At 42.0% G+C, this 8,810-nt stretch overlaps 1 long non-coding RNA gene across 1 annotated transcript; it reads right to left on the reverse strand.

The window, feature by feature from the left end:
* Positions 1–329: 329 nt before the first annotated feature.
* Positions 330–7,596, reverse strand: LOC146170863 (uncharacterized). The gene is made up of 3 exons (XR_014703083.1): positions 7,445–7,596; positions 5,382–5,572; positions 330–1,067 (listed from the first exon to the last, which is right to left on the reverse strand). It is a non-coding gene; the product is annotated as an uncharacterized LOC146170863 (long non-coding RNA).
* Positions 7,597–8,810: the final 1,214 nt, after the last annotated feature.

Raw genomic sequence — 8,810 nt, forward strand, 5'->3', positions numbered from 1 at the left:
TGTCTGGTCTGGTGGATTGGAAACGTTCATACTTTGCGTTTCTTAATCAAATTATTCGTCTCCTTGGACAGCTCACAGGTATTCTCTGCAACTATCCTACCGCCTAATTCTACAGCGCACTCAGTAATGATACCTCAGAAATTATTGTTCATTGTTATATAAATGTTATTAGGAAATTAGAGTGACAGTGATGCAATGCTAACTAAATCTGCAAGCAAGATCAAAACCAAGGAAATTTAAAAATATGGCACACCAAACCTTACCGGCGTCATTTGATCGGCAGCTTCGCTCGCTGATTTGCAGAGCGACCATCGCTCGTTGCCTAGTTCAGAATATATTCGACAAATATCGGCTCTCTTGAGCAGTGATGGGGGAGGCGACGTAAGCGTTGCAGCCATTTTATTGAAAGAAAATAGTACCCTCAATCTCTGGATGTGTAGGGAATAGCCATCAAATCACGCTCGGAATTTGGAGGTCGGGGGTGGGGAATCGCCCGGAACAGGGGTAGCGAAAGAGGGACGGCCTAAGCACTTCAGTGGGTGCATCAATGGCGCAACAATATTAATAAATTATTGGCCTGTGGACCCTTTCAGAGGAGCCCATAAATGTTATCGCTTTCGTGCGCCCCTGAGGACTAATTCGCTCACTCGCCTTTCAGACCTCGGCGGGAGCGGGTGTGCCAGCCACTCCGGCGGGTTCGCGTGCGCCCGCTCTCGCCGCACGTGTCTCAGCCTCCGGACTGCCTCGCTCGTCAATGTGCTGCTACCGCTAACTCTAACTCTAATTCGCTATTGTGCTCCAGCGTCTTGGGGCGCTATCTCAAGGTCTGCATAGCGTCTTCCGCTGGCGCTTGCCAGCGCTTCACGACCCGACTAGGCCGGGGGCACACTCCTGCTGCACCGGTACTGGGTCTCTAACCCTGCAAGACTGAGTTAAAGATGTCACGTTTCCCTGTTCGTTGTGCCCGCCGTCCCATTACTTCACTGTTACGAGCCATCGCTTGAGTGCTGCCGCGGTCTTTCTCGAGAGGACGTCCCTCTGGTGAACGCTGCCTCTCCTCAGGCATCCTAGAAAATATACGAAAAAAAAAATATCAGCCTTCATTCCGTATTTATATGAATTTTCTAGCCCGTTAAAGTGATAAAAGGCTATCACTCAAACAATTATAAGTACCATCAGTGGGATCAGTGGTGATGCCATCGGATGATATCTGAAGTCATTTGAAATATGAGGTGCACCATTTTTACACCTATACTGCTTGTCCAAGCAAATTTGATCCAAGGGATAAAAAATACATTTCCGAGGCAAGGGAAGGAAACCAGATACATATTGCTGGAAGCTACCTTGAGCGCCACAGAGAAGGTTTTGTTTGGAATCCTTATTTTACATTATTTACCTAAATTACTGATTCATGACTTACACAATAAATGGCGTTGCTACTTTGAAGCGCACCGGCACAAACCACGTTTCATTATTTGCGATAAAGAACCCTCACGTCTGCATTTTGTTCCCCAGATACAATAGGAAACCCCGAAAATACAAAAATCAGATTGCTGGACAATACAATTGCGGCCTTGGCTTGGCTCGACAGCCCTGTGTAGCATTAGACCTATAAGTTGCCTATGGTTTCTTTGTTCGCGCCAGCGCTACCGTCAACAAGACTGTATTTGTACTTTACAGCTGAAAAATATAGTTCCAATCATTTATATCCTTACCGCTTTGTAGTAATTATCCGCATTGCAAAGTTCGGCACGCTCACTGTAACTCGCGCCTACATGTGCGCCAAAGGGCCGACGCAAAGGAACCATCGCCAGCATATCACCCTTACTCATGCATGGGGCCAGCCATAATAGCGGCAGGTTGTTTTGTCCGCTCAAAGTCATGTTGTAAGCAGCACAATTGAGGTGCGCGAATGGGCTGGTAACGGTTTCGGTATCTACATAACCCGGAATTTTTCTGCAGATAGAACAAAAAGGTACACATGAGGTTTCTAACCGCAAATATTGAAACAGAGGTTTCCGAACGTGCTCACCGACTCTGTAAGTCCTATTTATTGTCTAAAGTGAATATTTACTATTTGGAGCGAATAACCTCCACTTCCCTATGTACAAAATAAAAATTTACTGCGCTGTCCTAAGTGGCTGCCAGCAATGCACCACCGGTTTCCATCGCCTGTTTCTAATGGTTTATTTCTAACCCTTGGCTCAAGCTGTCGGGCACAGCAGGTGTAATGTAGCTTGAACAAAACCTGCATGAGATCATATATATGGGTATATTTGTAATCTTTACAGATTTCACTTACAAATACTACGAGAATCGCGTCACTGCGGTCTTTCTTTAAAGTTGACACGTAGCAGTGCAATATTTGTGGCTAAAATAAAGTACTCAAGTATTAATTCAGCTTCGCAAGTGCAGCTCTACCAGAAAGTAAGTGCTGGTGACACAGAAGGTGTGCCTAGCTTTCAAATTTTCTTAGATGGCACAACCGTTCTAAATATGTAATTTTAAAAATAAGTTCTTGATAGTGGCTTTCTCAAAGAACATAATCGAGGTCCCATGACCATCTTTCGTTTCCAAAGAAATTTTTATATGTGGTGGGCAAATATCTAGACACAAAGGAATTAACCTTTGTTTTGCAAGATACGGCGTAGTTTCCTCGAAAACAAAAACAATTGTAGGGTATATCTTTAAAGGTAGAAAACGCTGTTTTTGCCATTTCAAAGTGTTGCAAGTTTGAAAACCATGATTTTGTCATCTACTATTTTTATTCACTAAATTTATGCAGGTTTTACATTTACAAACAGTATTAGGAACCCGTTTTGTTTTTGCAGTTGAGCTATTTAAAAAATCGCGAACTTTGCTTCAGGAGCGATACGCTGCAAGAATATCCGTTTTTAACCTTATATACTGGAATGTGATGCATTAGGTTTGTTGCACTAAATATATTTTCACTTCCTAACGCATGTTCTTGATTCCGGCAATATTTGGAGCTCCAGACCGCTAGGTGTGTTCTCCACAACGCATCAAAATTGCCCTAAATTCGAAAACAGCAGTAAAGGGCAAATTTGCTGCAATTAAAAAAAAAAAAAAGATCATCTTCGATTTCATTCCAATCCCTCTCAAGAATCTTCAGTACCTCAAATATATCGCGGACTAAAAAGTGTTGCGTTATATTATTTAAAAATAATACATTAAAGATTAAACCAAGTGCTTGTCCTGATAATGGCCAAATTCAGCCTGCATTCTTGCAAGATCCAATAATATCTTTGCATTGAAATTATTTATCTGCATTATCTAGGTTCCATTCTTTATTTCCGGAAAAATTTGAAGCACTAAATTTGTGTTTATTTCTGCATATTATATTGAAATTGGCCAAAAGTACAAAATAGTAAAATGAGGAAAACTGATTAGAATTGTAAAAACGGCCGCAACATCGATTTTTATCGAAATCTTTTTAAACAATGCAAAGCAATTTGTTAATATGAGCCAGTAAATATATTGAATTCTGCGAAACATAACATTAGAAATATAAAAAGGCCTGTTTTTATTCTATAGATTTGCTTATATGACTCCCCCTGATGGAGCAGGCATCAAAACTTAATTTAGTATTTGCTGAATTTAGTTACATTTTACCTTAAGTATAATTTAAAGCCTTGTCAGCGCTTATAATCCCTTTTTCTGCTTGTCTTCAAATACATTATATAGCTTACAATAATATTAATTCGCTATTTCTGTCAATTTAATGGCCGAACGCAAGGAAGGCTGAGCTTTTTCTCTGTCCTGCATTCTTTTTTATTGCTAGGTGCAGTAGTATTCAATCTAGTTTATCAATATATTATTCCGTTTCTCAGCTTTGACCATACCTAACAGTACTATATTTTTGAAGATGATTTTTCAATGTGTAATGTTTGATAAATACAATCATAAGCAAATCGCTTTCCAGCATAATAATTTTGCTGCCGTTACAGACAACACACATAGCAGCTCAGAGCTCCAGATCCTGCCTTAAAGTTACAATATAACTTGCGTAATAAAGACATAATGTTTTAGTGCACGTAACGCATCACGCCAGTATGTAAGGTTGGTTGGTTGGTTCATAGGAAGGGAAAGGCGCAGTATCTGTCACACTTGCTCTGTGGACACCTGAACCGCGCCGTAAGGGAAGGGATGAAGGTGGGAGTGAAAGTGGATAGAGAGAAAGGGGAGCCGTAGTGGAGGACTACGGAGTAATTTCGACCACCAGGGGATCTTTAACGTGCGCTGACATCGCACAGCACACGGACGCCACTTCGTTTCGCCTCCATCGAAACGCAGCCGCCGAGGCCGGGATTCGATCCCGGGAACTCCGGCACAGTAGTCGGGCGTCTTACCACTGCACCACCCCGACGGGGCTATGTAAGGTTGAAAATTAACTTTTTTGTAGCGCGTTGCTCCTGAAGCAAAGTTTGCGATTTTTAATAAATCAACTTCATCAATGAAACAAGTTTTTAATACTTCTTATAGGAATAAAAGTTACGTTGATGTGGTGAGTAAAAAACAATGGATGACAAAATTTTAGTGCGCAAGCAACAGGCCTCCAAACCTGCAACTTTTTGAAATGACAAAAACGGCGTTGTCCAGCTTAAGCGATAGGCATTTTCTTTTTCCGGGAAAACTACGCCGCATCGTGCAAGCCTAAGGGTCTATCCTTTGTATCCAGAGATTAGCCCACGACATAGAAAAATTTAATTAAAACAAAATGGTCATGGCACCCCGATTACTGTTCCTGTCCGAAGACATCCATATTAGTTTTCATTTCGTCTCTTCAAACTGACTGGTTTAGGCAATGCGGTGAATAAAAATATCATCGTATATATAAAGATTTCAGCGCTACACGTTATACCTAAAGCCACCTATGTTGTCACAACTGTCATTAGTTATTTGTAGCTGAAACAACATCACGAAAGGAATTTGATTGCAAATTGTTCGCGAGATTAATAGACGTACGAGATGACACACGTATACTCTGCAGGATACAATTTAGGAAAGAGCAGTTACAAACTATAGGCAAATAATGCTGTGATATGGACCATATGTATTACTCCGGTTAACAGTAAAAAAGTCAACTTTTACCACATTAATATATTCGACAAACTGTATTACATGTTCCCATAGGAACACAATTATTGAGCTCATTCACGCATCTAATGTCTATGGGCATTAGATGCGTGGATGACTTCGTTTTATTCCAATTCGTGCGTCACTTAAAATAATTGAACGAGGAAAAATGTATTGTCTACACAATTTTCAGCAAGTATACCACAAAATATACTAAGGTGCTTCATACATAGTCACATCACTTAGCAAGTGAAGTGGGATAACAGAAGTAATCAGACACTCACACTGATAAGCATTTCGCTTTTGAGTCACCTTTGTAAGTTTTTAGGCAGGCTTTTCCACTGATTACCTTCTTCTTTATTCCCCTTCTAACCACAGGACACAGACCTTCTGGGGGTGCCAAACTGTCGGTTTTCGCGCCAGTGATACAACTCAATCGATCCATTTCTGCGTAGAAAACACTCCCGATGCTCATCTAAAAAAAAAATGAAAGCATGTATGTGTAGGCTAAATCATTCACACATGATAAAACAATATGATTTGAACAATTAAATCAAATGATCACCCCCGGAGCAAGAATAAAGTGGTGGAGAGAAATTGAAGCAATGAAAGACGGTTGCTTAGTGAACAAAGTCAATAGCAAGAGGTCCTGTGTCTATAAGAATAGGCAATACAATTAGGCAAATTTAAAGCTGCATGCAGCAGTTACAGTGATGCAGTGTTTCCTTTTTTTTTTTCACTGCAGTGGTTGGTATAAATACTACAGCAATTGCTAGGAATCTCAGGTAACCCCATTGAAAATCTCATCCATGGTACCGAGCAGCAGTGGCGTGTTATTTGCAGCTGTTAACGGCAAGACAGGCTATCATATGAGTGCATGAGCATTTCCTCCTTTTTGTACCTTGAATGAAAGCGACTGAACAGGGAGTGTTGTAAGAGGTGCAGAGTCCCTAGGAATGGGGAACAAAATTAAGTTTTACTTGTAATAAACAGAGGTACAAAAAGGAGCAAATATCCTTGCAATAATAGCATGATGGCCTACCTTTCCATCAACAGCTGTAAACAACCTGTCACTACCTGTTGGTTCTTTGGATAGGGTTGTCATTGCCAGAGCTTAAAGCTAAGATCAATAAGAATACTATTTATTGCAGTCACGGCCGTAAAGAATTAGCACAACACTCCATTACTGCAACTATTCAACCGTCCATTTATACATATTCATTAAAGAACCATGTACATCTTATTAAGTTGCTCTTTTCTACTCCCAAATGATTTCCTATAGAAATAGAATACGCGGATCGCTGCTTCGGTTTCAAAATTTTTGTGCGATGGCTATGACTTGCACATCATGCATACAGTACGTGAGGCACAAAGAGCTATAATTGCCGAACAGGCGGATCTGACATCCTGTCCCATTTAAAGTACACGCCGTGATCGAGTGCTTCGTGAGCTATATATCTCGGACGATATGGTCGCCTCATACCGGCTGTCAATTTTTTGTACAATGTGTCCCCCCGTGCACGTTGTTTACTTTGCAGTGACAGGGGCGCAGTGCACACACGGCTTATGGGCCTTTTTGCTTGTTTTGTTATTTTCCTCCGCCTTCGAAGCGCGTCTGCGAAACCGCTCTCCTATTGTCGCCGCTTCCTGACAACGCCCTCACCTGAAGACGCGTGCTCAAAAGTGGGGCGTCGATTAAGAAAATTTTGGAAAGGAGCTCACGTTCGCTGTTCACGGCTTTCAATTCCATAATATGATATTAACCATTATAAAAGTATGGGTTCATTATTAATAAATTATAGCCTAATCATCAAGTGGCATCAAGCACATAACGTCTGCCCCACTGTAAAATTCGCTTGCACAGACCACACGGGCAGTTTTCAAAGCATCGTCTGTACATCTGAAAATAAAAAAAAACTGCCCTTAACTTTTAACAGAATCCAAAACCTGAGCAAACATGGCTTCCTGCGCGCAGAAACGACGCTGTTACAAATATATGTACAAAGCTGGGCGCGTAGTATTCGGTTACTGATTGTTTGCGGCGCGCTGCGCAGTCAAAAAACATTGCGCAAATGGCTGCCTGCGGTGTTCTGTCGCGCGTTGGTGGCACACACACCTGCTACGCTCGGCTTCTCTAATTTCGGCGCAAATGCTGTTCATATCGCAGCCAGCAAATAAGTCCGCGCACTTGCTTGCATGTAACCCGGACGAAAACTTGCTTAGTTCTTGAAGTCATGCTTCGCGCAGTTGTTTCCAGAAGAATACGGAAAGAGAACATTTGGGAGTGGTAGGAGATTATATAGAACCAATTATGAAGCAATGGCATGCTGCAAAGGTATATACTCACGGTGTAAGAAGACGGCGTTCACTGAGTCCGACAGTGCGATGGTTTCCCGCCGTTGCTGTAATCCGTACTCCGGCGACATTTCACAGCTCTGCTATTCACAGATATGTAGCAAGCACAAACCGGAGCACATGTCACATATATAGGCGCAAGAAAAAAAATTATACACAGCACAATGAATAAGAAAATTAACGAGGGAAGCAATTAAAGAAAGGTATAAGAAGCAGTCACAAGTCTTGTAGCGTCATCATGAAGCTCTGAAATGAATGCTTCGGGAGGAGGCCGCACAGCCGCGCAGCTTGGCATGCGTACACGAGATGGAACAATGAATTTCTCAACCAGTGCGCGTCGATTCCCGCCGCGTTGTGGTGTTCGCAGGGCTGCGCGTGGGAACGAAAGACCAACAACCTTCTTGACGTTCCATTTCTCCATTACCCCAGCCCTCCCCTGTCTGCATCGGCCAGCCGTGCCCAGAGATCGGACCGCGCCGATGAGCGCCCGCTTGCGCGCACCGCTCGAGTCGAGTTCTAATAAATAGTTTTTTTTGTGCTCGCAAAAGCATTGTTTCCTCAAGCCAACCGCGGACCGCCCCATAACATTTTCTAAAAAATAGAAAGCCTCCCCAACTACCATCCTCAACGTTGCGTAAATCCATATAGTTGGTGCATCGACAAATGCGCGCGTCATCTTTCCCCTCCCGCTTCCACCTACGATCGAACCAATGATGGTCGTTCGACCTTTTATATTTACTTCAAATTATTATATATTGTTGCGTGATGACGGATTAATATTATCAGAGTCAGAGTTCCGAGGTTATCTGCTGCTCTGGCCAACTTTAGTTATAGATTACACAAATTATGTTCAAGTTAACTAGCTGAAAATTATCTGACTAAATATATACATTGTGAAGAGGAAGAAGTGCACAAGGAACATGCCAGTCAGTGGCATCGTGATCGCTGCGCGTGCTGGATCTGCCTGTGTTCGCTGCCGCTGTGTTCGAAGCTGATCTGCTCAGTCCTGCTGATCAAGTCCTGTTGATCCGCTGAATAAACCCCCCATTCTTACAACATGTTTTTATTTCCATTAGGTTAATTTCGCTTTTCGGGTATGAGTAGATGTTTTTATAAAATTCTCAAGATCGGCCCAAGAAACAAAATTTTCCTAATTTGCAGGCCTTTGCTTCAGAAAAGGATCATTGTAGAGCAGCAATAATTCCACGCTATGTTCTCAGCGTAGTTATCCGCAAACAGATAAAGCTTATATTTTATGTCATTTGAATACAGAGATACGATCGCACTGATTTACAGAAAACAGCGAGCATTGAAATTTTCTTAGGAAAACAAAAACAGTTTTAACACTGTTTAAACTT

Source organism: Amblyomma maculatum, unplaced genomic scaffold (genome assembly GCF_055883805.1).
Source record: "Amblyomma maculatum isolate TAMU_Amacu unplaced genomic scaffold, ASM5588380v1 scaffold_30, whole genome shotgun sequence".
NCBI classification, from domain to species: Eukaryota; Metazoa; Arthropoda; class Arachnida; order Ixodida; family Ixodidae; genus Amblyomma; species Amblyomma maculatum.